The sequence below is a fragment of the Tympanuchus pallidicinctus genome, unplaced genomic scaffold, assembly GCF_026119805.1.
Source record: "Tympanuchus pallidicinctus isolate F22 unplaced genomic scaffold, pur_lepc_1.0 scaffold4, whole genome shotgun sequence".
Taxonomy (NCBI): Eukaryota; Metazoa; Chordata; class Aves; order Galliformes; family Phasianidae; genus Tympanuchus; species Tympanuchus pallidicinctus.
Window position 1 is genome coordinate 11322393 of NW_026294758.1, and position 23300 is coordinate 11345692.

Below are 23300 nucleotides of genomic sequence, written 5' to 3' on the forward strand. Positions count from 1 at the left end.
TTGTCCCTATAGAAAGTGCCCTGCCCTGCGAGCTGGGGACGTTGCTTCAAGGACAGGCTGTAATTAACTATAAGAATATTTAGCAACTCACAAATCATAAGCATGATGTGGTTTATTTCCACACAGAGACAGTGAGATTAGCCTTGCAGCATAAGGGAGTGAAGCTTTTTCTCTGAGTCCACTGAGATAATGGGCTTCAATTGTAAAATCATGCTTTCACCAGTACTTATCATAATATCTGGAGGCAGTATTTTTCCTCAGCTGAATTAGGTACTTCTTTTTCTTCTAAACGAAACTACTGTGTCTACTACTTTATATCAAAACCTCTAGCCCCCCCCACCCCCCAAAAAAAAAAACCCACCTTATTTCCTTTCTCTATAGTCCTTCATTTTCTGCACTGAAGGTGAAAAGTTCAACTATTATCTTGATAATTAACCTACTGAATAACAAAGCCTTGGGAATAAAGCCATCTACTAAATTTAGTTGATTAAATTCTAAATAGATGTGTTATGAGAGTTGTTTATTTCACTGTAAAAGATTTCTATGCTTCAGGGGGAAAAATAATACACGTCTGTAGGAAAAAAAATTGACTTTCTGACTTCAATCACAGGGTCGGTCTGCCATCTGCTCCAAGTTCTACAATGACTCCTAGTTATTGGAAATTCTACTCAGAGTCAAGCTAAAGTTATGGCCTTTTGATTTTGAACAACAAAAAAAATCCCAATCCTTGAAATTACAGAGCTTGTGTATTACTGTAGATAGGAATCTTCCTTGTTCAAGAGCACAATGGCTCATGACCTCTCCTTCACATAAGTGATCACACCTAATTTTTTAGTTTATCCAGAATAGAAGAGTCTTGAACCCTGAACCCTGCCTTAGTTCTGCCAGAAGACAAAGAGCCAATAACCAGTTTGAATCAAGGAGACCAAGTATAGCCTTGTTTAAACTAGGCTTGTGCAAGCAGATGACTATAGGGAGGAACACAGAAAGCATAGGAATGTAAGATCTCATGAAGATAAGTGAAGAGAAAGAAGTAGAGTTGCTGTTTCCAAGTCAGTAGGGGTTCCCCACTTTTATGGAGACTAAAAAGGCACGGAGATCCAAATATGCTACCTTTATTTACAGGAGTTGCAGGCCATTTTGCATTTGGTTTAGTTCAACAACTAATACTTTCAGATATTGACTGAATTGCTTTGCTAAATGAAAAATTCAGTAACAAGCATTACTGAAACCAAAAGAGAGTGTTCCATGGGAAAGGCCATCTCATAAAACTGAAAGATTGCTAGACAGTACATTATTTACTTCAATAGCTATACTTTTAAGATATGATGTGTAACTTTATTGCTTTCTTTATAAGTGTCTCCTTTACCAATACCTGCCAACATTCAGTCTTAGGTAAAGTTTTTCAATGTAATAAATTGAGACTATAAAATCCACAGACTACCATGTAAAAGTGGGCTAATGTTCAAATGCCAGTGAATCATTGCCTATGTATTTATGAAATTATCTGGTAATAGTTGCTTAAACAGGATTTTTTGTGAAGGCAGTAAAAACAGCCTATGAGTAACAAAAAGAGGAAAGTTATAATGGTGTGGCTTTTTTTTTTTTGGTGATGAAATTATGTCCACGATGAAAAAGCCTGATTATTTGGCCAGAAAGTAAGAAAAAATCAGCCCCTGTATGTCCAAATGGAAATATATTTTCTTATCCTTCTTTGTAAATACATGGAACTGGATTTCAATTTATAATCATGTGTTAAAACTTTAAAGCAATCTAAGTAAACATTAAGTTGAGAACTTTTTGATCTAGTGCTGTCAGACAAATTGTGAAGTAATATAAAGTGAAAAATAGGAATTACATATTAATAAGAGAATAAATCATAATAATGAAGAACTTAAATTCCTTAATATTAATAATATTCTAAGGCACATGACAGGGTTACCATGTATTCCTGTGCTATAAAGTCTTTTGTTAAATTTAAATATATCATACTGCTCAATTTTGCCAGTGAAAGAAAAGTTTAATGTAAGGCAGAAAATGAACTATTTGATCTTCTCAGCTAAACATAAATGGATAAAAACAAAGTTGTTTGTTTGCACTTTGGCCTAATTAAGCCCAAAGTAACAATTATTGTTATATCATATGAATTTTTAGGCCATGAGAATACTTCAATATTTATCGTAATTCAAATAACACAAGGTAGTGCTCATTCTCTTATTATTCAAGTATTAATGATTTGATGTCTATTTAGAAGGAGGGAAAGGAGAAAAGAACTGACGGAATAACATTTCTACAAATTCTATCAATTAAAAGAAAATAATGATAAATTAATACAAAAAAAAGTAAGATTCTGAAAGTTCAATTTGAAAATCTGGCTAGGTCTATCTATAGGTTTGAGTCAGCACAGGTAAATGAAGCTTAGCATAACAACAACAGTTCCACTATGTGACTTGAGCCATGTTTGATCATAACAACAATTTTATGGTCTTGGATTAGCAGAGCAAATATTGGGAGCACAGAAAAGTCAGTAAGGCCACCTAAGTCACACCAGTGAATGGGAGGCTAAGAGTTAGTTTCCTTTGCAACCTTTTTGAGGCAGCCATATGGTTCTGGTTCAAGACAACCAAAAAAACCAAATTGCTTCTGACAAGAACAGCTGCAGTGTCTTCATGTTACTTGTATATTTGAGGTCTCCCAAACGAACTTTTAATTCTCTTCTGCAGTTTTAATGGGGAATATAAAGGTACAGAGTCAAGATATGAAAAGCAGCCCCCTGCAAATCCAGTCTTTGTCATAGTTAAATTTCTCCTGTTAGAATCTGTAGGGAAAAAAAAACAACTGCATTTCCTTCTGCTTGATGCTATTTTTCACTTTACTGTTTCTAAAAATATTGCAGTAGAATGCAGCCAATAAAGCTCAGTGACATGAGGGAAAAGGAGTCAGGCAATGGGGAGGAACTTACTTTATCTTTTCTTTTGGCTATTGTCTATTCTTTTTAGTTTTCACTTAGCTCTGTACAGTTGTTCAAAGAGTAGGCACTGTACAACATAATTCTGTGCCCTGCAGCTAGTAATAACAAATGGCTTTTCTACAAGTGTAGGATGGATTGCCTGTGTTTCTAGAATCAAAATGAAGTACAGAGGAGTTAGAGTTACTGGATATCAGCCAGGGCCTAGTAGGCATGGCCACAAGATACTAGAGAGTTAGAGGTGGCAAATGACTCTCTGATCTTCAGTAGCTGAATTCAGCATTCTCACATTTTTATTTTTTTAATACCCATTTTTATTGGGTATAACAAAGGGAAGCTAATACAAGTATCCATTAGAAATATACCTTATGTAATAAATTCTGATGAACTTACAGACCAGTGAGAGAAAAATAAGAGAGTTTTAGGAAGTAAAATTACCTTAACATAACTCAAGAAGGAGGAGAAAGACACACTCATCATTCACTTTAATTGCTTACAATGAGGGGATTTGGATACTGATAACTGCTTCCATCTCTTTCCTTATCCCCACCCAGCTTGAAGTCCCAGAACTCAAAGATGCATAGGAAGGGAAGTCATGACATCAGAGAAAGAAAAATAAAAATTGTTTCTAAACACAGAACTGAAAATATGCAGTTTGAATTATTAGTATCACTGCAGATGAACTAATTGTTCTAAGCATGAATTGTTGTTCTAAGCATTGTTGTTCTAAGCACTGAATTGTTCTAAGCATGGACTGACTGATGTATTTTTCTCACTAAGGTGTGTTTCTTTGATCCACATGAACAAATTTCCCATGTTGTAATTTGGGTGCAAGAATGTGGTAACAGAATGGACATAAGTATGAAGAAGGTAGCTTGGTTTTTATTCTCATTTAAATGATGTGACATACTTAATTTCCAAAATGCAAATCAGAATGGTTGCATTCTAAGCACTACAAATGCAAAGGTGAGTCCTACCCAATTTAATTCTCAATTTAATTCACTGAGCATAGTTGCATAACAACATTGAATCATGGTGATAAATAACATTTAAGTGAAGTCAGTTGCATAAATGAAGTTCTAAATAACAAATCCAAACATAATTTTTTCCTTGCCTTATATGATCCTAGTGTCACTTTATGGAACTGAATAGGTGTTACTGTTTTCATTATTGCCTTCTCAGTGTATTTCAGGGGAAATTTTTAAATTTTCTTCTGTTTTTTTTCGAGACGTTAATAATATCTACTATATCTTATTCATGAAATATGCAACAATATTTTACATGAAAAAGATTTCACTGAGTGACCACAAATTGATGTCTGAAGCAAGTTTGCATGTAGAAGCTTTAGGAGAGGTCTTCATCCTCTTCTATATCAGCATCAACCTTTGCAACCTGCAAGCTCCCTCAATTTTTGTAGATGGTTTTAATTTTATGGCTGCCTTCAATAAAATCTTTATTAAGCCATTGTATGTGGGATGTAGTTAATTATGGGTTGATCCAATATTACCAATTACAGCACTTTTCAGTAGAAAGCATAACTGATTTTCCAAAATTAAAATCTTCATTCTCATTCTCATTCAGGGGAAAATTGAAAAAGAAATCACAATGATTTCATTTTCTTAATTTTCAATTGTTCTATATGAGTCATTTGTGTAGATGCCTCTTCTCTGATATGACACGTTGCTTCATGGAGCCTATCTAGTTTGTTCTTTCCAGAAAATAAAATATTCCAGAGTCCTGGGGAGAAAACTACTTTCTCATTAGACATACAATTTGTTTCCTGACAGCTGCATGGCCAGTGGGGCACAGTGATGCCACCAGCTTGTTAACTTACAGCTCCCATAAGTATAAGGCAGCTTGAATTTTGGAATGATTCACGGAAAATCACGTCAACAATTCTTTCTGCTTTTGCAACTGCTTGATGTAGCAGGCTCTTCATAGCACTTTGAAAAGACACTCTGCTTCTGTAAGATTGTCCGGCTTTGGAAATTATGTCCCCAGACTTCAAGAGTATAAGAAGAAATGCCACCATTTTTAGTCCTCTGTACTGTTGTAGCCAGAACTGTTAAGTATAATCAAGGAAGTGTACTGAAACCATTCCGCAGAGATTTTTGTACTTAAAAGATGTTTCATTACAAATGGGAATAAAACCATAGATGAAGTTAGTTTCTGATATCAAGTTTTGTAAGACAATATAAAGTTTAATATTAAACATTAGATTAATATTAGTTATTACATTAATATTATTTATGACTTTAAAAATTGTGAAAGTTCATGGTACTGCATTGTTAAAGGCCAGATAACAGATATATTTCATTTTCAGTTAAGAAAAGATAACATATATATTGAAAAAACTGCCTGAGTAATGCATGGGTTAAGAATATGGATTCCTAATGAAGTTTTAACAGCCATCAGAGGTATCAAGAGTCAGTGAAACAGTCCTCTGCTGGCAACAATAAAAAATAGTTAAGTATAGAAAGGAACTGAGAACACAACAGAAAATCCTATTAGAGACCTCTTTAAGTCAATGCTGTTATTATGGTTACTAATGTAGTAGTTCTGGTATCAGTATCCCAATGATCATGACATTTACAACAGATAAATTTCATAACCTACGTCTTGCTTTGTAAACAGAAATAAAGAATCAGAAAATTAAATTATTAGGCAATGGAAAAAAAAACAACAACAACAAAAAAAAAACAACCAGAAACAATTCCCTTACATTGTGTAATTCAGTTCCGAAATGTACTGCCCTAGAACATTCCCAGTGCCATAGGTTCAAAAAGCAAACAGCCATGTTTCTGAGGATGGTTATATCATATCATTTTCAATTTAGGAAGTCAGTATGCTATAGACCCCAAGAATATTGTGTGCATGTCTGGGAAAGCACATCATTCTCCTTCTTCATATCACATACAGATTTCTGATAAACAGCCCTTGCTTATCAGGGGTAGTTTTCCTGTGCTTATCAGCCAACAGGAGTAATACAACAGGAGTAAAAATGTAAAAACTGTCAGGATAAAAACTTTTCCTACTGTCGTTACTCACCAGTTTTGTGGCCAGATGGGTGAAGAATTCCCATTCTGCATGCCAAAAATTGCAAACTCTTCCATCACTCATCTGAGGCAGTGAACAATCCAGAAGACCAAAACTCAGGAAAAAGTAACATGCATGTGCCAGTTCTAACACTCTAAAGTTTCACTTTATTAGCTTACATTCATTTACCTGTCAGGAAACAGTTGGAAGTTAGCTGTGAAGGAGACATATGCAGGGCCATTATTTCAGAGTCACTTGTTAAATATTTAACAGCATACAAGCCCTATGTGATTTCACTCAATGCATGTGGAGAGATTAATCTGAGGTGTAAGTGCAATATGTCTCAGCATAGATTTGTCAATAATGAGATATTCAATCAGTTTTCAGGATGTGAACCTGCCATAGCTACAGACATGATGTTTAAGGGAGTACTGGGGCTAAGGCAGTGTAATTGTTCCTCTGAGTGTAACTTGTATATAAGGGGATGTTGTTATTTCTTTCTTTTTTACTTTGTAGATCACCAGAGTAAAAGAAAAAAAGATTCCACTGCTGTCAGATTGCCCTTCCAGACCTGGTCTACCAAAGCTGGTGGTGGTGAGCTTGGGCAATCTCTGTGTTTTCAAGAGAGGGGATTAACTCCATGAACCTCAGTGTTTGCTATATAGGAAAGGTATATAAAGAATCCAAACTTCCTCTTCCTTCCTGTATTTCAAATTCTTTTATGTCAAACATTTTTTGTTCCCCAGAATTCATGTCAATTTAATATATTTTTTTAAAAGAAATGACTGATCTTTTCCTAAAGTATGTTGGATATTGGTTGCAATAACCCTCTCCACTGAAGAACTTGTTCTAACAAACTGATTAAGAATTCTTCCAAACAGCTCCAAACTAATAAATTTTTAAGAGGCTATTATTTCTCATAATTTTATAAGGTTGCTAGGTCTGTGGAATTGTTTTCTTAATCTTGTGTTTTACAATGTTCTTTGCACAAAAGGAGACTGTATTTCTTTGAAATCGTTTTATTTAAAAGGAGCATCTACATAATTAATTAATGCCTCATAGCTGTGTATCCGACAGTTGAAGGAACTAATTACATGCTACATAAATATTGCTAGGAAGTCAGTGAGCCTTGATTTGGGCAAAGTCTTTCGTACAGTTTTTTGTTGTTGTTGCTTACAACAAATATTTGTTGAGACATTCTGACAGAGGAAGTTCATTAAAACTACTCACTGTTTTTGAGAAATGCAGAAAAATGCTGGAGGATGAGTTCAGTTAAGTACCTTCATTAACTCAATTGCACAGCATATAGTTACTGAATCAGGGTTGGATCCCATGCATTCCTAAGTTTGTCCTGTACTTCAGCCATATCTTGAAGGAAACTACTTTATACTGCATTAAAAAGACATTTTAAGGAAGGCTCTGAGATGACTGAAAACTGCAATTCAGATTTTTTAGCTACATTACTCTTTTTTCCTGTCTGTTTTGAATCATGTAATTGCAGACTTGGATTGGAAGGGACCTCAAAGGCCATTCAGTTCAAACCCCCCTACCATGGGCAAGTTGCCCCCCACCAGATGAGGCTGCCCAGGGCCCCATCCAACCTGGCCTTGAACATCTCCAGGGACAGGGCACCCACAGCTTCTCTGGACAGATGTGCACTCAGAGCACTCTCTTTAATTTCCACTCTCTTAGTTTAAATACATTCCCCCTTCTACTGTCACTATTAGACTGTGTAAGGTCATTGGATGTCACAAAATACCACACTCTAAAAGCCAGGAGAAGTTCCTCTGACTAGAGGGCTCTCAGGGGGGCAGGTGCACAATCAGACCATATCCTTCCACTAATGCCTATCAATCTCAGTAACCTGTAAGAAAAGATTATTCTCTAAGTTTGACAATTGAAAAGATTTCAACAAAAACAAAGAATTCAGATGGAGTGTATTTGTGTGCTTTAAGGAAATTGGACTGAAGTGCTTTTAATGCTCTGCTGAAGATCAACAGGCATTTCCTGCTCATTGCTGAGGCTCTGTAATCTGTATTTATCTGTAATTAAAAGTGCTCTGCTGTCAAACTGGGAGAACAAAGCTCACAGCAGCAAACCTGGTAATTCAATTGCTTCCAAGGTGTTTCCTCAGCCTCCTAACAGTTTTGGAGTAAACACATTCTCTCTAAATGGCTTCTTCCAGTGAGCTAGGAGAACAAATTAAGCTAATTCTGTTAAACAAAAGGAAAATGTTTTCTTAGTATCTTTGAAAATACATGCAGTGCAAGCTTCTGCTAGTGCGTAAGGGTTCCACACTGAGTTGATCTGGAGACTGTATATTTAAGCCAAACACAGCAGTCTAGCTCTTGTCACATTAACCAGAATTGGAGACTTCAATGTTATACACAGGTTGCAAACTGTGGTTCAGTAGATCATTTGTTTAGCTGGAGGTTCAGAAATCTTTTATTTGGAGTTACAAATGTGATAATAGAAAACAGCTCAAGCTAATTTAGAATCACTAAATTGTTTGAGTTGGAGGAGATACCCTTAAAGGCCATCTAGTCCAACTCCTCTGCAATGAACAGGGACACATACAGGGACATCAGGTCACTCAGAGCTCTGTCCAGCATGGCCTTGAATGTATCCAGGATGGGGCATTTATCAGCTCTGCATGCCATCCGTGCCAGTGTCTCACCACCCTTACTGGAAAAACTTCTTCTGTATATTCAAGCTAAATCTCTCCTCTTTTAGTTTGAAACCATTTCCCCTTGTCTTATCACATCACATCTCACTAAAGAGTCTGTCCTTGTGTATACATCTATAGAAGTTCTTACTGTATTTTAGAGAATACTGAGTTTCTTAAAAAGTCATATGTACAATCATGCGGGGAAAAAAAAAGGAAGGGAAAAGGAAAAAGGAAGAAGGAAAAGAAAAAGGGGAAAGGGGAAGGGGAAGGGAAAGGAAAAGGAAAAGGGAAAAGGGAAAAGGAAAAGGAAAAGGAAAAGGAAAAGGAAAAGGAAAAGGAAAAGGAAAAGGAAAAGGAAAAGGAAAAGGAAAAGGAAAAGGAAAAGGAAAAGGAAAAGGAAAAGGAAAATTTGTCTCCAAGAGACTTGAGGATCATTATTTTGGCTCCCAGGAATGAGGATATCTTTAATTGAAAATTCATACCATTTAATAAACTTCCTGAGTTTTGGCTTTTAGAAAAGTGAAGTCTTGGGGTTAATAACTTAAAAGTTTTAACTGTGTTGGATGAACACATGGAAGAAAAGTACTGTTTGTCTCATAAGGAAGTACCAGGAAAGACACTGAATCACATGCTATCAAGATTTAAATTCAGATGAAGTTTAGCAGTTCAAATCAGATCCACATCCCATATAAGCTGTCAGACCTCAACTTCTTCCCAAAGAGTAAGAATTTACTTCTGCTGAACATTTTTACTGGAGACTGACCTCTGAAATGCTCAGCAAAACTTTTTCACTTTGTTGTTGAAAAGAAAACAAAAACTAGAATTTTATGTCTCTTTTGCTTCGATTACTAATCATAGTTGGTTTTAACTTAACTTGTGTACAGATTTTCTACTCTTTCTGTTGTGGTGTCAGATCTAAGATAATTAGATTATGCTCAATCCTTGTACTGTTTTCTATTATGAAAAACATAATAGTTTGATGCTAATACAAAAACAATTTTTTAAGATTCCCACAGTACTAACAACAGGTAGCTTCAATAGAAGACTGTAAATTCAGACCCCATGTTTGCACTAAAAGTTTGATAATGCTGTATGAAGAATTATAGCTGTCAAAGCAACAATAAAAGCAGTGACCTGAGGGAGAAATTGTTGGATTTACGCAGTTATTAAGTCATAAGATTTTGGAACAATATAATGCTGATTTTCTCAGGCATACTTTCTTTGAATTAAAAACTAGATAACCTAGTATTTAGCTGCAATGATCTGAGTGCATATAGTAAAAATTAAAAATAGATTAAAAATATATCCATATGAGTAAGTAATTTCTGTAAATACTGAAAGGTATTTGTGTTAAAAAAAATCCTGCTTTGTCTTCTTCATGTTCAGGTTACCGTATTTTTCTATTCTAGCCCTACTTTTGCTATTAGAATACTCTCATCCTTTCATGCAATATCTGCTGCTCCAGATTTCTCCCTGGTATGAAGTGATTGGCTTTCACCTCTCCTCTACTTTAAGTTTCTCTGTTCAGATCATAAAAACTACGAAGACACAAAAACATTCTAAATTTCAACATTTGTTTGTTTGTTTGTTTATTTATTATTAAATACAAGCTTATCTTTATATGCCAATCCTGGAAGATAGTGTTAATATGTATTAGATAAGAGATGTAAGGGTAGCGATCAGCTCCTGGCTGATCAACCACTCTGGATTTGCTTTACATTTCCCCGGAACAACTGCTACCAGTGATCAGAAAAATGGCATTTCTTCAGCAGTTTTGTGGTGTGTGGGCTTGTGACAGATCTTCCGGAAGATCAGTGAAACTGACATCTTCATTTCTCTTAAAGATCAGAGGACAAGAAGATTCTCCATGACTATAATTTTTAAGAACAATGTCAACATCTTTTAAATCTTGGAAACAAGAAGCTAAGCATCTTTTGAAGATGTGGCAATGATTATACAAGAAATTCCTCTTTGATCACACATCATACATCATATTGTATCTTATTGTGTCTATCATAGTATTAATGTTAAAAGACTTGAATGAGTGAAAATAATACCAAAATAATTATATTTAAAATTGATTTTGAAGAGAAAATAAGGTTGAACCAGATAGTGAAAATAATAATTGTTTTTATTTCCTACTTCACATAAATCACTGCAAGCCACCACTTATTGACTGGCTTTAGAAAACTATAGTAAGAGAAATCCAATAAATAGGGAACTTGCCTAGGTTAATCTGCCATTTAGTCACCATTTTCTGCATGTAACATAGAAATGAGGCAGAAAATTTTGCTTCTGAAGCTCTGTGGCAGGAAAAGCATGTCACAAAAATGCACAGCCCAGGTATTTTTCTGATAACAGAAATCTTTTTAATAAATAGTTAATAAAAAATGAATAAATTAATCAAAACATTTTCAAACAAAGTGTATTTGCACAAAAGAATGATTAAGCAAAATAAATATCACAATCCTACTTTTTTTCTTTTTCTTCTTTTTTTTTCTTTCCAAATTCCCCTGCGATGATGTGAAATGGGAGTAAGAAATAGGAGCACTACTCGGGATAATTACTGTGGTTGGAGGACTCCTTTGGAGTACAAGGATATATTTCTAGTCTCTGCTCTAATTTTTACCTTTCTAAGAAAAATGTGCATCCCCTTCTGCTATGTGGAAGAAAACCAGAATTTGAAAACTCAAGGTGAGATTACTTTCTTCTTTTCTGAAAATCTCTGCCAAGCACAAAAAAACAAAACAAAACAAAACAAAACTACATTGAGCAACCAAGAGTGGGTTTCTTCTACGTTGTCTATTCATACCTACAGTACAGGTGTGCATACTTCATTTAACCATTTTAGATTTATTAACATTAATATTATCTGGTCAGTATAGTGTATGTGGGACAATTCATAAGAGTGGATGAATATACCTATTTTGGGATGAAATTAACAGTATTTGTCACTTCCTTGCCTACATCTGCCAGATTATGGCTGACTCAAATGCAAGTTCATAGAGGAAATCAGCCAATGTTTGCCTCAGTGCTAGAACTCCCAGATCTTGATGAGCTTCCTGTGCAAGGAACCTGGTAGAAGGGTTTTGTGAGGGGCTCATAGGGGCTACACAGTTTAAATGCAGTATATGCAGAATATACAGTTATGATAGGAGATAACTTGTATCTAGAGATGTTAATTAAACTGCTTCTTTCTAGCACTCAGTGCCCTAATCCTTTTATTCAGCACCTTCAGCCTTTAAGAGATAAGGAAGTCCCCATTCAGCAATATCTATGAGAAGCACTACTCAGCCCTTAGGGAATATGAGAAGGTGCAAAGGCTGGAGCTTCAGGATCCAGAAGGAACCATTTCCCTCTGAAACTTGAAAATTGTATCCGAATGGAGAAGCAGCCAATTGAAACTACTTCTTTTAAGCACTCTTGGATTTCTATCAAGCTGATTTTCATATTTTCATTTTCATATTTTCATTTAAATAGCATAGTGGCAATAGCTCCATACTTAAATGGTATATTTAGGACTTTATGTTTATCTAAGTGCTTTGTATTGCCTGCAATTCTATAGAAATTGAGCACTTGAATTGCACTGCATTATAAAACAAAGCTATTATCTTTTCCTTGTACTTTAGTTAAGGAACTGGAATACTAAATACCTGAGAAATACTCTTTTGTCCTATAGGAATTCTGCAACAGAGCAGGAATCCCAATCAAATTTCCATTCTTCAAAACCAGTGCCCTTAATTCTTCAACTGCTTTCATCCAAAATTCCCCATGAACTTCAGCAGTGAGACTGCAATTCCACCTGGGCACAAAGGCATTCATGCACAACCACTGAACTTCAGCCTTTCTGGATCCTAACGCAGCAGTTACACAAACCTGATCAGCCCATGAGGGTTACAAGACAGGACAAGGACTTCAAAAGGGGAAAAAATTGGAAAAATTTCTGTGGTCTCTCTTCTATTCATTTACGCAGAGAAGACCTTAAAGTGGATTTTGATTCCTGCAAGTATTCTCTTCTATTCTTTATTGTTTATGAAAATTAAGCATACTTAAGGTGGTTTTTAGGTGAAAAAAAGAACAGATTTAAGAATAATCAGTGTGACACTAGCAGAGCAATCTTTGAGTTTTCTTGAAAACTTTACTTTTATAAGAAAGGCCTAATAATTTTTTGTTGTATTTATTTTTTTAAATAAATCAATTTATATTAAATGCCTTTATTATCAAGGACAATGAACATGATAGAATTAGCTCCAGAGAGTTATCGTTAATCACAGAATCACAGAATCACAGAATCACCTGGGTTGGAAGGGACCTCAAGGATCATGTAGTTCCAACCCCCCTGCTTAGCAGGGCCACCAAACACACATTCAGATCAGGTTGCCCAGGACCCCGTCCAACCTGGCCTTGAACACGTCCAAGGACGGGGCATCCACAACCTCCCTGGGCAGCCCGTTCCAAGGCCTAACTACTCTCCTTGTGAAGAACTTCCCCCTAACATCCAACCTAAATCTTCCCTCCCTCAACTTGGATCCATTTCCCCTAGTCCTGCTGTTGTCAGCCCTTCTGAAGAGTTTACTCCCCTCCTGGGTGTAGGTTCCCTTCAGGTATTGATAGGCTGCAATGAGGTCACCCCGCAGCCTTCTCTTCTCCAGGCTGAACAAGCCCAACTCCCTCAGCCTGTCCTCATAGGGGAGGTGCTCCAGCCCCCTGATCATCTTAGTCGCCCTCCTCTGGTCCCTTTCCAAAATCTCAGTGTCTTTCTTGTACTGAGGGCTCCACACCTGGACACAGTACTCCAGGTGGGGCCTCACAAGAGCCGAGTAGAGAGGGACAATCACCTCCCTCTCCCTGCTGACCACCCCTCTCCTGATGGAGCCCAGGATCCCATTTGCCTTTCGAGCTGCCAGAGCGCACTGCTGGCTCATGTTCAGTCTCTCGTCCATCAGGACCCCGAGGTCCTTCTCTGCCGAGCTGCTCTCAAGGACCACTCCTCCCAGCCTGTACGGGTGCCTGGGGTTCTTCCGGCCCAAATGCAAAACCTTGCACTTTGCCGTGTTGAACCTCATCAGGTTCACCTGAGCCCAGCCCTCCAGCCTGTCGAGGTCCCTCTGAATGGCATCCCTTCCTTCCACCATATCAACCGCACCACTCAGCTTGGTTAACTCAAGGTTAACTCAAGGTTAACTCAAGACCTAGCACATAACTATTAACTTGTTTCTTGGAATATCCATGAAGTTGTCTTCCAAGAAAAACTCAGATATTTAATTTTTCATAGGAAAAATAAAAATACTTAGTGCTAAATAGAACCTTCCATTCCTAAATCATTAAGAGAGGTGTGAAAGCACAATTGTTATGCTTTTATTGTGTCTTATTCCTTTAAAAATATAGAAGTACAGGTTGATCAGTAGCTTCTGAAAATGGAGTTGGTTCCATAAATGCCACATTCTGGACCTTGGATCTTGTTGAAAATCAAAAATCTATTATCAGAGAGTTTCTTTTGACCGTTAACTTCAGATGCCTGTTGTAAAACAAAGAAACAACACAATCTGTGCAGTCTGATGAATTCAGCATCAGGAACACACACAGCAGTCTGGATTTCAGTAAAAGTGTGATATAAATTTGCATTACAATTCTTAGCTGAAAATCCATTTTTTTCTGTTTGAATATTACACTACACAGTAACACACTTATGAATCTGTTTTGCAAGAAGATGAAAGAGCAGACTGAAAGTTCTGTCTGTGCTTAATACTCACTGATTGCAGAGCCTCTATTCTGATTGATAGTAATAACAGTCTGGATAACCATCAGATTTATTCTTACAGGAAGAAAAGAAAACATTACATCCAGCTTCACGGAAATGTAAATTAGCTTCTTCCAAGATATCAGCAGAATAAGAAAAAAGTCTGCTGCCATGAATATTATGAATGGTGGCCTTGATTCTACATTAAATAGGAGCATCACTCTACAGTAGTGCCCTTCCTCATCAACAGTGATTTGCTGTGTGTTTAGCTTTTATTGTCATAACTTTATGCAGTGCTGCTTGTCAAGCTGTAGAAGATTATGATTTTATTTTTCATCTTTCATAATGTCTTCTCTTCCTGAAGCAAGCTAGTAAGAATGCAGAAGGCAATGACAGTATGCTGCTGTGATCCTCCATGTGACCTCTTATGAGTTAAGTGATCCTCTTTTCTTCATTTGGGGTCGATAATAAGTCACTTGCTACAGTGTTCGATCATTGGCTAGTGAGCAGTTGCTACTGAGCAAGTTAAAGATGTCAGTATGTACAGAACTCAGGGCAACTGTGCACAAAATCTGCCTAATGCTTTATGGGAAGTTTTGCTACCTGAGAGACAGTGGTCTCTGCCAAAAAAAGAAATGAAAAAAATGAACAGACTTCAGGTGAAGACATTCTAATTTACAGGTGTGATTGGAAAATAAGAGAATATGAATAAAAATTCCAGTATGAACCATTAATGAATCCTCACTGCGATCCAGGTAGAAAGAACACTGCTGTTTTCATATAGTCAATATCTGTTATTTTATCTTATGTTTTCCTTTTATCTAAATTTTTTTTTCCCAGATGAGTATTTACAGCTCCCTTGCTCTCAGTTATCTCCTTTACAGTGACTCTTTTGTAAGTTATATAGTCTATTTGCAGATGTCACTTAACTATGCTCTCACAAACATGACAAATTATACTACAATTCCTTTTCCAGTTTTATGTTGGACAAAATGCAGGTTTGATTTAATTATATGTTTGGAAGTGCATTTTTTCACAATTTATGTCTGTATTAAGCAGCTGATTATAAGTATTACATTATTTTTACTGAGAAACAGCAAAATTAAAATAAATCATGAGATACCGTAGTTCCCCAACATAGTTGGAAGCTCATCCTTAACTCATTTTCACATGTATTTCCTGCAGCCCCTCATTTTTAACTTAAAAGAAACCAAATATACTTAGGAATGCAAATACACAGATGTCCTGGATCTTTGCAGTAGATTACCAGCAGCTAAGCTGCATTTGCCCTGGTAATTTTCACTTCAAGGCAAGGCAGTGTTAAAAGCTGAGCAAGGAATATGTAAATGACACTATCATTTACAAAATTCAGTCTTTCCTGAAGATTCATGGCAGCATACTCAACCTTGAAAACTGGTAAGATCTCTGATGATCTTTATCTGTGTGATCAACTGAAACAATTTGAAAATAGATTTCTTTTGAAGCAAAGATAGTATGGGTTTAAAAAACAGACTGCATGTTGTCTAAATGGTGCTCTTCAATCCCCAGTAATTTTACTGATAGAGAAGACAAAGAAACACTCAATGCTATTTAATCAAGGCTGCACTTGTTATGCACTTGATATAAACTGTATCATTTTTTAAACCATCTAAAAGGAAAAAAAGACAAGGGACAAGAAGTGTAACATTAACCTTTCACATTAGGGATTATTTCAGTAGTACTTTGCTCCATTTGGTGCTTATTTTTACATATAACTGATAATTATTATTATTGAGGAGTTTTGTGAGTTTGACAGTAACTTGTTGAAGTATTTATGGAAGTTTGCTGAAAGCATTAAATTCATTTGTGTTATGAGTTTGGAAGATAGAACTTTTGCTCCCACAAAAGTGGTCCATGCCTTGTGACGCAGAGCTGAATATTTATTTCACTGTTGATTAGATTAGATTAGAAACATCGCTTCATTTCCTGTGTCAGAGAATGCACATCTGCTTCTGCCATTGTTGGTGAGACTGCTTTTTAATGTCTTTTGCAGAAATCTCTATAGGAAATCCTTCAATAAAAGTTTGTGATACTTCCTTGACATGGGTCAATTTTTTCCTTTTAAATATCTCGTTCATTTTTAGTGGTAAATCTCTGTTCTCATTATAAGTGACTTCCTAACCATCTCATTGTGTTCTAGTTAATGGCATGTAAATGAGGCTTTCTAATAAAAAAAATTATGGCTCAGAAAAAGTGGAATGGTAAAGTGCAAGGTTTGGCTAGCAATTTCCTCCAAAGACATGATGCTTTTTGTTGGTATTTGTTAATGAAATGGACCACATACCATGGTGAATTAGAGTATAACGTGTATGATTTCTCTGTAACGTATTAAAATGTAAAAGTGAAATTCATAGGAAATAAACTTGCCATATGCTATCTTGCTGGAGAATTGGTAGGATTCAAACTTTTATCAACTTTTTATTGCAGCTAATCAGAATCCAATTCTAGACGCTGGCTTTTTTTTTTTTTTTTTTTTTTTTTCTTCTTCTTCTTTTTTTCAACCCTAGATAAAGAAATTTCAACCCTAGATAAAGTCTGGCAAATATTTCTTAGTTAAATTTTTTTGGAGACAAACATTTGCTCACAGCTGCTGGGATGTATCCTTCTGCTCAACCTATTTTCCCAGATTGCAAACACCTTCCTGAATTTGTGCATTCGTATCATTTCTAATTCCATTCTCTCAGTAACTTGACAGACTGGGGTAATCACTGCTTTTGTCAAATGTGTCTCCTGCCAAAGAATATTCAGGATTTGCTGTATTATCATAGCTATTTGAATATGCTCTGTATAGTTAGTTAAAGACCTGGAGATTTTTCCAACAGTCAGCATTAGCAGAAAGGTACAACATAAGATGCTACTGATGTGTGTTATTCATATGTTGCTTTTTGGAAACATTCCTATTCTTCAAGATTATTAAGGAACATTAATTCATATTTTAGCCTGTTACCATCTGTAGAATTAAACAATGTTAATGCTACATCTTCATTTCCTTGTATCCCATGTGTTTTTGCACCTTTTTTTTTTGTTGCACGCCAGGATTTTACATCATAGAATCATTGAATCATTAATGTTGGGAAAATAAAACCCACTAAGATCATGAAGTCCAACCATCAACCCATGCCCATCATGCCCAGTAACTGTGTCCTTCAGTGTCATGTCTACTCTCTTCCTGAACACCTCCAGGGACGGTGACTCCACTACCTCCCTGGGGAACCTGTTCCAATGCATCACCACTCTTTCTGAGAATAAATTTTTCTTAATATCCAACCGAAATCTCCCCTGGTGCAACTTAAAGAGTACGTTTTCTTTTTCATCTTATCCCCCTGAGTATTAGTGCATGAAGACGTTTTCTAATTGTAGAGATTTGATATGAAGTTAATGCTTACAAAGAAACAGTGTTAGAGGAGGATCTCAGTGCCCATTTTGTGGAAAAAAAATGGGACAAAATTTATCATGAGATATATCAGTAAATGTTTTATAGTACTGACTAGGAATTGAAAATTGGAAAAAAATGATCCAGTAAAGATTAAGTCTGTTAGTGGAATTATTACTGTATGCTTAACTACAATAAATCATGTCTTCTTACAGTGTGTAGTAAAGCAGCAATGACCCAATGGTAAAACTGAGTTGGTTTGATGAAGTGTCTGCATATTTCCTACTGAGGTTTTTGAGGACTATTTTGTTTCCAGAGACTTTCAACTAGAAATGTACAATGCAACTGGAAAGACTGAGTAGTAACTCAGCCAGCTGCAAGTCTTCTTTCACACTTCCTCCCACTTTCTGTCCTTTGATTCTGTTCTCTCTTTGGTGTACTCTCATCATAAATAGCAGTGAAGCTGTAATTGTATTGTAGAGGAAATGCAGTGAAGATTTAAAGCCTCCACATTTGGGACGAGACTGTTTAGTTCAACTAGGAAAGAAGACAGGTACGATGATATATCAATATATATTTTATTAAGATGTTACAGGACATATAGTATCACATTCATATGGGAAATTGCACAAGGCAGGCACTGAAGCTTTGCCAGCTAATCCAGGGAGTGATGGTATCCAACCAACAGAAAGCCAGGCTTCTGTCAGCCCTGCACCCACAACAGCTGACACGGCTTCTCCAGAAGAGCTTAGGAGGGGACGCACTGCATGTTTCAGGCTGCAGAGTGTGCCCTTATACGAGCACAGCAGAGGTGAACGTGCCTATGTGAGGTGCACCCAGAAGGAAGAACTTCTCCACTTACATACAGCATGACAGGAAGAGAAGGCTGCAGGGTGTGTGGAGATGTGAGAGGGAGACAGACTACTACAATTACTCCTTGTCTTCCCTGTGACAGGTTTTATTATTATATGTACTGAGAAATAAACTTTAGTCTACATCAAATGTATGCTAGTGTATGAAAGGATGAGTATACATTCTTCTGAGATACATAAGGATGTAAGTGTTTTTATATGAAACCTAAGTTGGTTGCATCATTGACAATGACATAAACAATTGCCAGTGCTACGGATTTTGCAGACATTTCATTTATAATTGAAAGCATGCCTTGTCACAGGAGTAAACAGGCTTCAGCCTGCTATGCAAGTATGTAGGATACATTTAAAGTGAAAATAAAATGGAAAGAAGTTCAGAATCATTACCTCAGAGAAAATTAGAAAGGGCAACCTGCTAAACTGATACAGGGCCTGTTTTTATCATATTCCAGTTGAATATGAGAACATCATTGACACACTACTGATATAGGTTAGTTTTTGTAGCAGTAGGGATTAGTACTAAGAAAATAATAGAATACTTTTATCTTCTGTCTCAATGATTTTGCCTCCTAAGAAGCACTGAAGTCACAATAGCATACTTTTATCTTTTGCCTCAAAATGTGCCAGGATATTTTCCTCGGGTTCCACATAAATTATTTTTAAAAGTGGCTCACTATGGCCTGATAAGCAATGGAAAACTTCCAAACTGGGAAAAAGTGGATGGCAGTGGGTCAAAGGCTTCAGTGATGAAGTTGACGGTGAAAAAAGAGGAAGAAGTAGGTGGGCACTCAGCCACCCTAAGAACACAGAGCATGCCCAAAGGGACATTAGCACATATCTATGAGACCTTGCAAAAGAATGAGTAAGTACACCGTTGTACTGTGTATACATGTCTTTCTGTTCAAATGTGGAGCCGGAACTCAGAGAGCACACTTGCCTGTCCAGTCACCCAGTACGTATTGTGAGGAATAAAGGAATGCTGCTTTCTAAAGCCACACTGGAGTTACAAAGCTTTCTTCCTGGATTTCAGACGACACTGTGAGCAACCTAACTTACTTGAAAGAAGTCACTTAATATTTGCTGGTTTCCTGTTTCATTCCATAACAGGGGTGACAGCAAAGATTATGTGTCTTGATCTCAGTTTCTGTCTGCCTCAGTAGCCTTTCTTTTGTTTCCCCTAGCCTTGCAGACTACCTTGCATTCTTAATCCATTAAAAATACTTGAAACAGAAGTTTATCTATTTGTTCTACTTTCCAGTGGTCTTCTGAGGTCTGTTGTGCTAAGGCTGCAAGTATTCATGCAAAGTATTATCAAAAAAATTATTAAAATTATTCTCCATGGTATTCATACGGAAAAGACTGCCCAGAGAAGTAATGGAATCCTATCCCTGGACATATTTAAAACATTGGCCCTTAGGGAGACTGTTCAGTGGTGAGCTCTGTTGGATTAACCTGAGTGGTTGGACCAAATGATTCTAAGGGCCTTTCTAGCCTAAATGATTCTATGACTGCGATTACATGTTATTTGAAAAAAAAAAAAAAGATTTTTATACCCTATAAGATTTGACATTTTAAGAAATGTTTGTGCAGTTACCTAGGATGGCAGATTTCATACAATATGGCTGTTAAATACCAAGGAATGCATGAAGTCAGGCTCTTTGAAAAAAACTGCACAGAAAAGGTTACAGCAGAATAGCTTCAGAAGTAATAAAACCCCAATCATCAGTTGGTCCCAAAAGTTCTATTTCAGTATTTTACATCTGTACTGAGAAAAATGTTTCTCCCACTTATCATTTCTGACTGCTAATTCTAAAAAGTAAAACTTTGAAGACTGTTTTGTTATAAGCTGAATGAGAACTCTGACTGAAGGAAAAGAATTGCATATCATGGAGAAAAAGGGATGTTTTATAGTCTTGTGAGTCCAATTGAGTGGAAGGAGCTAAGAGAAGAAATTACATATTTACTCAAGGTCTTTAATTTGAAATAGTTAAAACATCTGCTTTAGGTGCTCCTAAGGATGAAAAAAATTCAGGACATTTTGCTGTTGTTCAAACCAAAGCAGCCTGCCCAATGGTTAATAAAACAAAAAGAAATCCAGAGTGTTTTCCCTTAACCATTATTTAGCAATTTGAGAAGAGTTTTCATTTACACTTAACTTTAATAGTGTCCTTTGAGTCCCTATTATTAAACACTATGAAGTTTGCAAAATCACATAGCTGATGTTGATACTACATTCCAGGCCATCAAGATAACAGATGCTGTATTTGCATACATATGTTCTAAGGGACTGAGGGAGAGAAGACATTGAGATGACTTAGTTACACGTTTTTTATATCACTCTTTTTTCATGGAAATGTTGGCTTTTCCCTTCTTTAATGACTTGGACAACTTTTCTCTCCACTCTCATTACTCTCTTAGGCAATATAGAATTAAGCTGAAGTTTGATAATGGTTGAACAGAGAAACTGAAGTGCCATTCTGATGACAGATGAGAGAAAAAAACTTAGGGGAAAAGAATCATCATTGTGTGGCGCTAGAATTTACACTGAAACCTTTTATAAAACATCCACTGAGGAGAAACAGTCACCAAGGAGTGAAAAGCAAAGCAAAGTAGGTGCAAAAATGAATTACAGAAATGTTGAGGGAGTGAAAGAAATTAAAGCAGTATTTAAAAATGAATAAATCCAGATCTTCATCAGTTAAGCAAACTTAAGGTATTTAGAGGTTTAACAAGAGTACATGGAAAAAGAACCCAACCTCCTCTGTTCCCACCTGATTTACTTTTAGTTACTCACTCATGTTATCTCTGTATTCTTTTGCATCATTGCTTTTCTATGCTTCTTCCTAAAATTATAAATTCAGCCATTCACAGACAAGCACAACTTAGTCACACATTCTCTGTGGTGAAGAAAAACAACTGCCTGCAGTTCTGCTGCCCCAGATTTGCGTGGGGTAGATTTTTGTGCAAGGGACTGATAGCAATCAGTATGAGGAATGCTTCCGAGCTTACCATAAGAGCTAGATCTGTGGAATAGACAGCAGCAAGCTTTGGCTTCTCTGTCCAAGAGGCAAAGTGGCCTTGTGCAAAAATAAGAAAAGAAAATGTAGTCTGATTGTTCTGCTCCCAAAATTGCTATGTCACCTGAAGCAAAATCTGTGCTAAGTAAACCACAAACCCATGTTGCAACTTTATCAAAACACTATCAAGAGAAGAGCAGGTGGATGGTGGCAATTATTAATATGAAATAAATAAAAAGAACAACACACCAAGCTTTAAAGAATAGCAGCTTCCTGGCCACTGAGCATGAAAATCATTTAATGGTGTATAATGGACAACAACAAAAATCCAAAGAACTGGAAAGCAGTGAAAGAATAATCTAAGCTAGAAAACAGTAACAGTAGCAAGGATGTTTTGGGGATAACTGTGACCTGCAAGAATGGTTTAGCTTTGTATTTGGCTACTGGTATCTGATGAAAGCTCTCTTCCCAGCAGAATCATTATCACCACTGTTTTATGCTATTCACTATGAAAAAAATTCATTGGTTTACAATGATGATTGGTTCACAATTCTCAGATTGCCACTGTAAGACAGAAACGAGTGACCTTCTTAACAAAACTGCCACTAAAAATGACATACAAAAATGAATTTGCTCCTATTGTATTCACACCCTTTTTAATGGCAGTGAAAGAGCAAAGACACATGCTGATCTAGAAACAAGTTTTAGGAGCACTTTTTAAAAACTGTGAAAAATAAAATAAAAAACACACTCTTATTCTAAAACAGATCTGGAACAGATTTGTTTTTGTTCTGTGGAGCAAAACAAAACTGGGAAATGTATGCAGTAAGGATTAGCTAACACTGTTTGACTGGACATTCACAGACAACTTCCTGATTACAGAATGAGAATGAAGTGCAGGATTTACTCAGTGTTACCAGCCATGACGAATGTGTAATGAGAACAGACATTAGTTAGATTAGACATACCAACTCCAAAGAAATTCATAGAATTAATTATTCTATGCATGTTATTTTTCTCAGGTGTTGATATGAGTTAGTGCTGAGTAGCAAAAGACATCTGTAACTCCTTTATGAATCCCATACAATTACTGAAAGCTTTGAGCTCCATCTTCTGTGCGAGTATCAATCCTGCCCAAAAGATTATACCCAGATATTATTTTTTTTAGATTATTTCTGTCGCCACTACCATTAATGATAATTTATTGAAAGGTGTCATGTGACAAAGGGAAAAGGGAAATAAGCAGAGCAGAGAACTGCAGCCCAATAACCAGACCTTTCAAGGTGACACACAGCGTCTATTTAAATTTTGTCAGGATATGAATTCAAAATAGCACATACCTACACAATCTATGACAAGCCTAGGAGTCTCTTTCCCCTGTAAGATATATCCTGGAGCTATAAATAATGATGACACAGTTTGTAGTATTGCCTACTTATTATCTGATATTAATAACATTATAGGTTTCACATATTCACTTCTCCTATTCGATCCCTTCTCTAGCACAGTGAGACCATATCCATCAAATGAGAGAAGAGCTCTCTTTCACCTATATGTCACTGGTACTGTAGGTTTCCCTTGACTGAG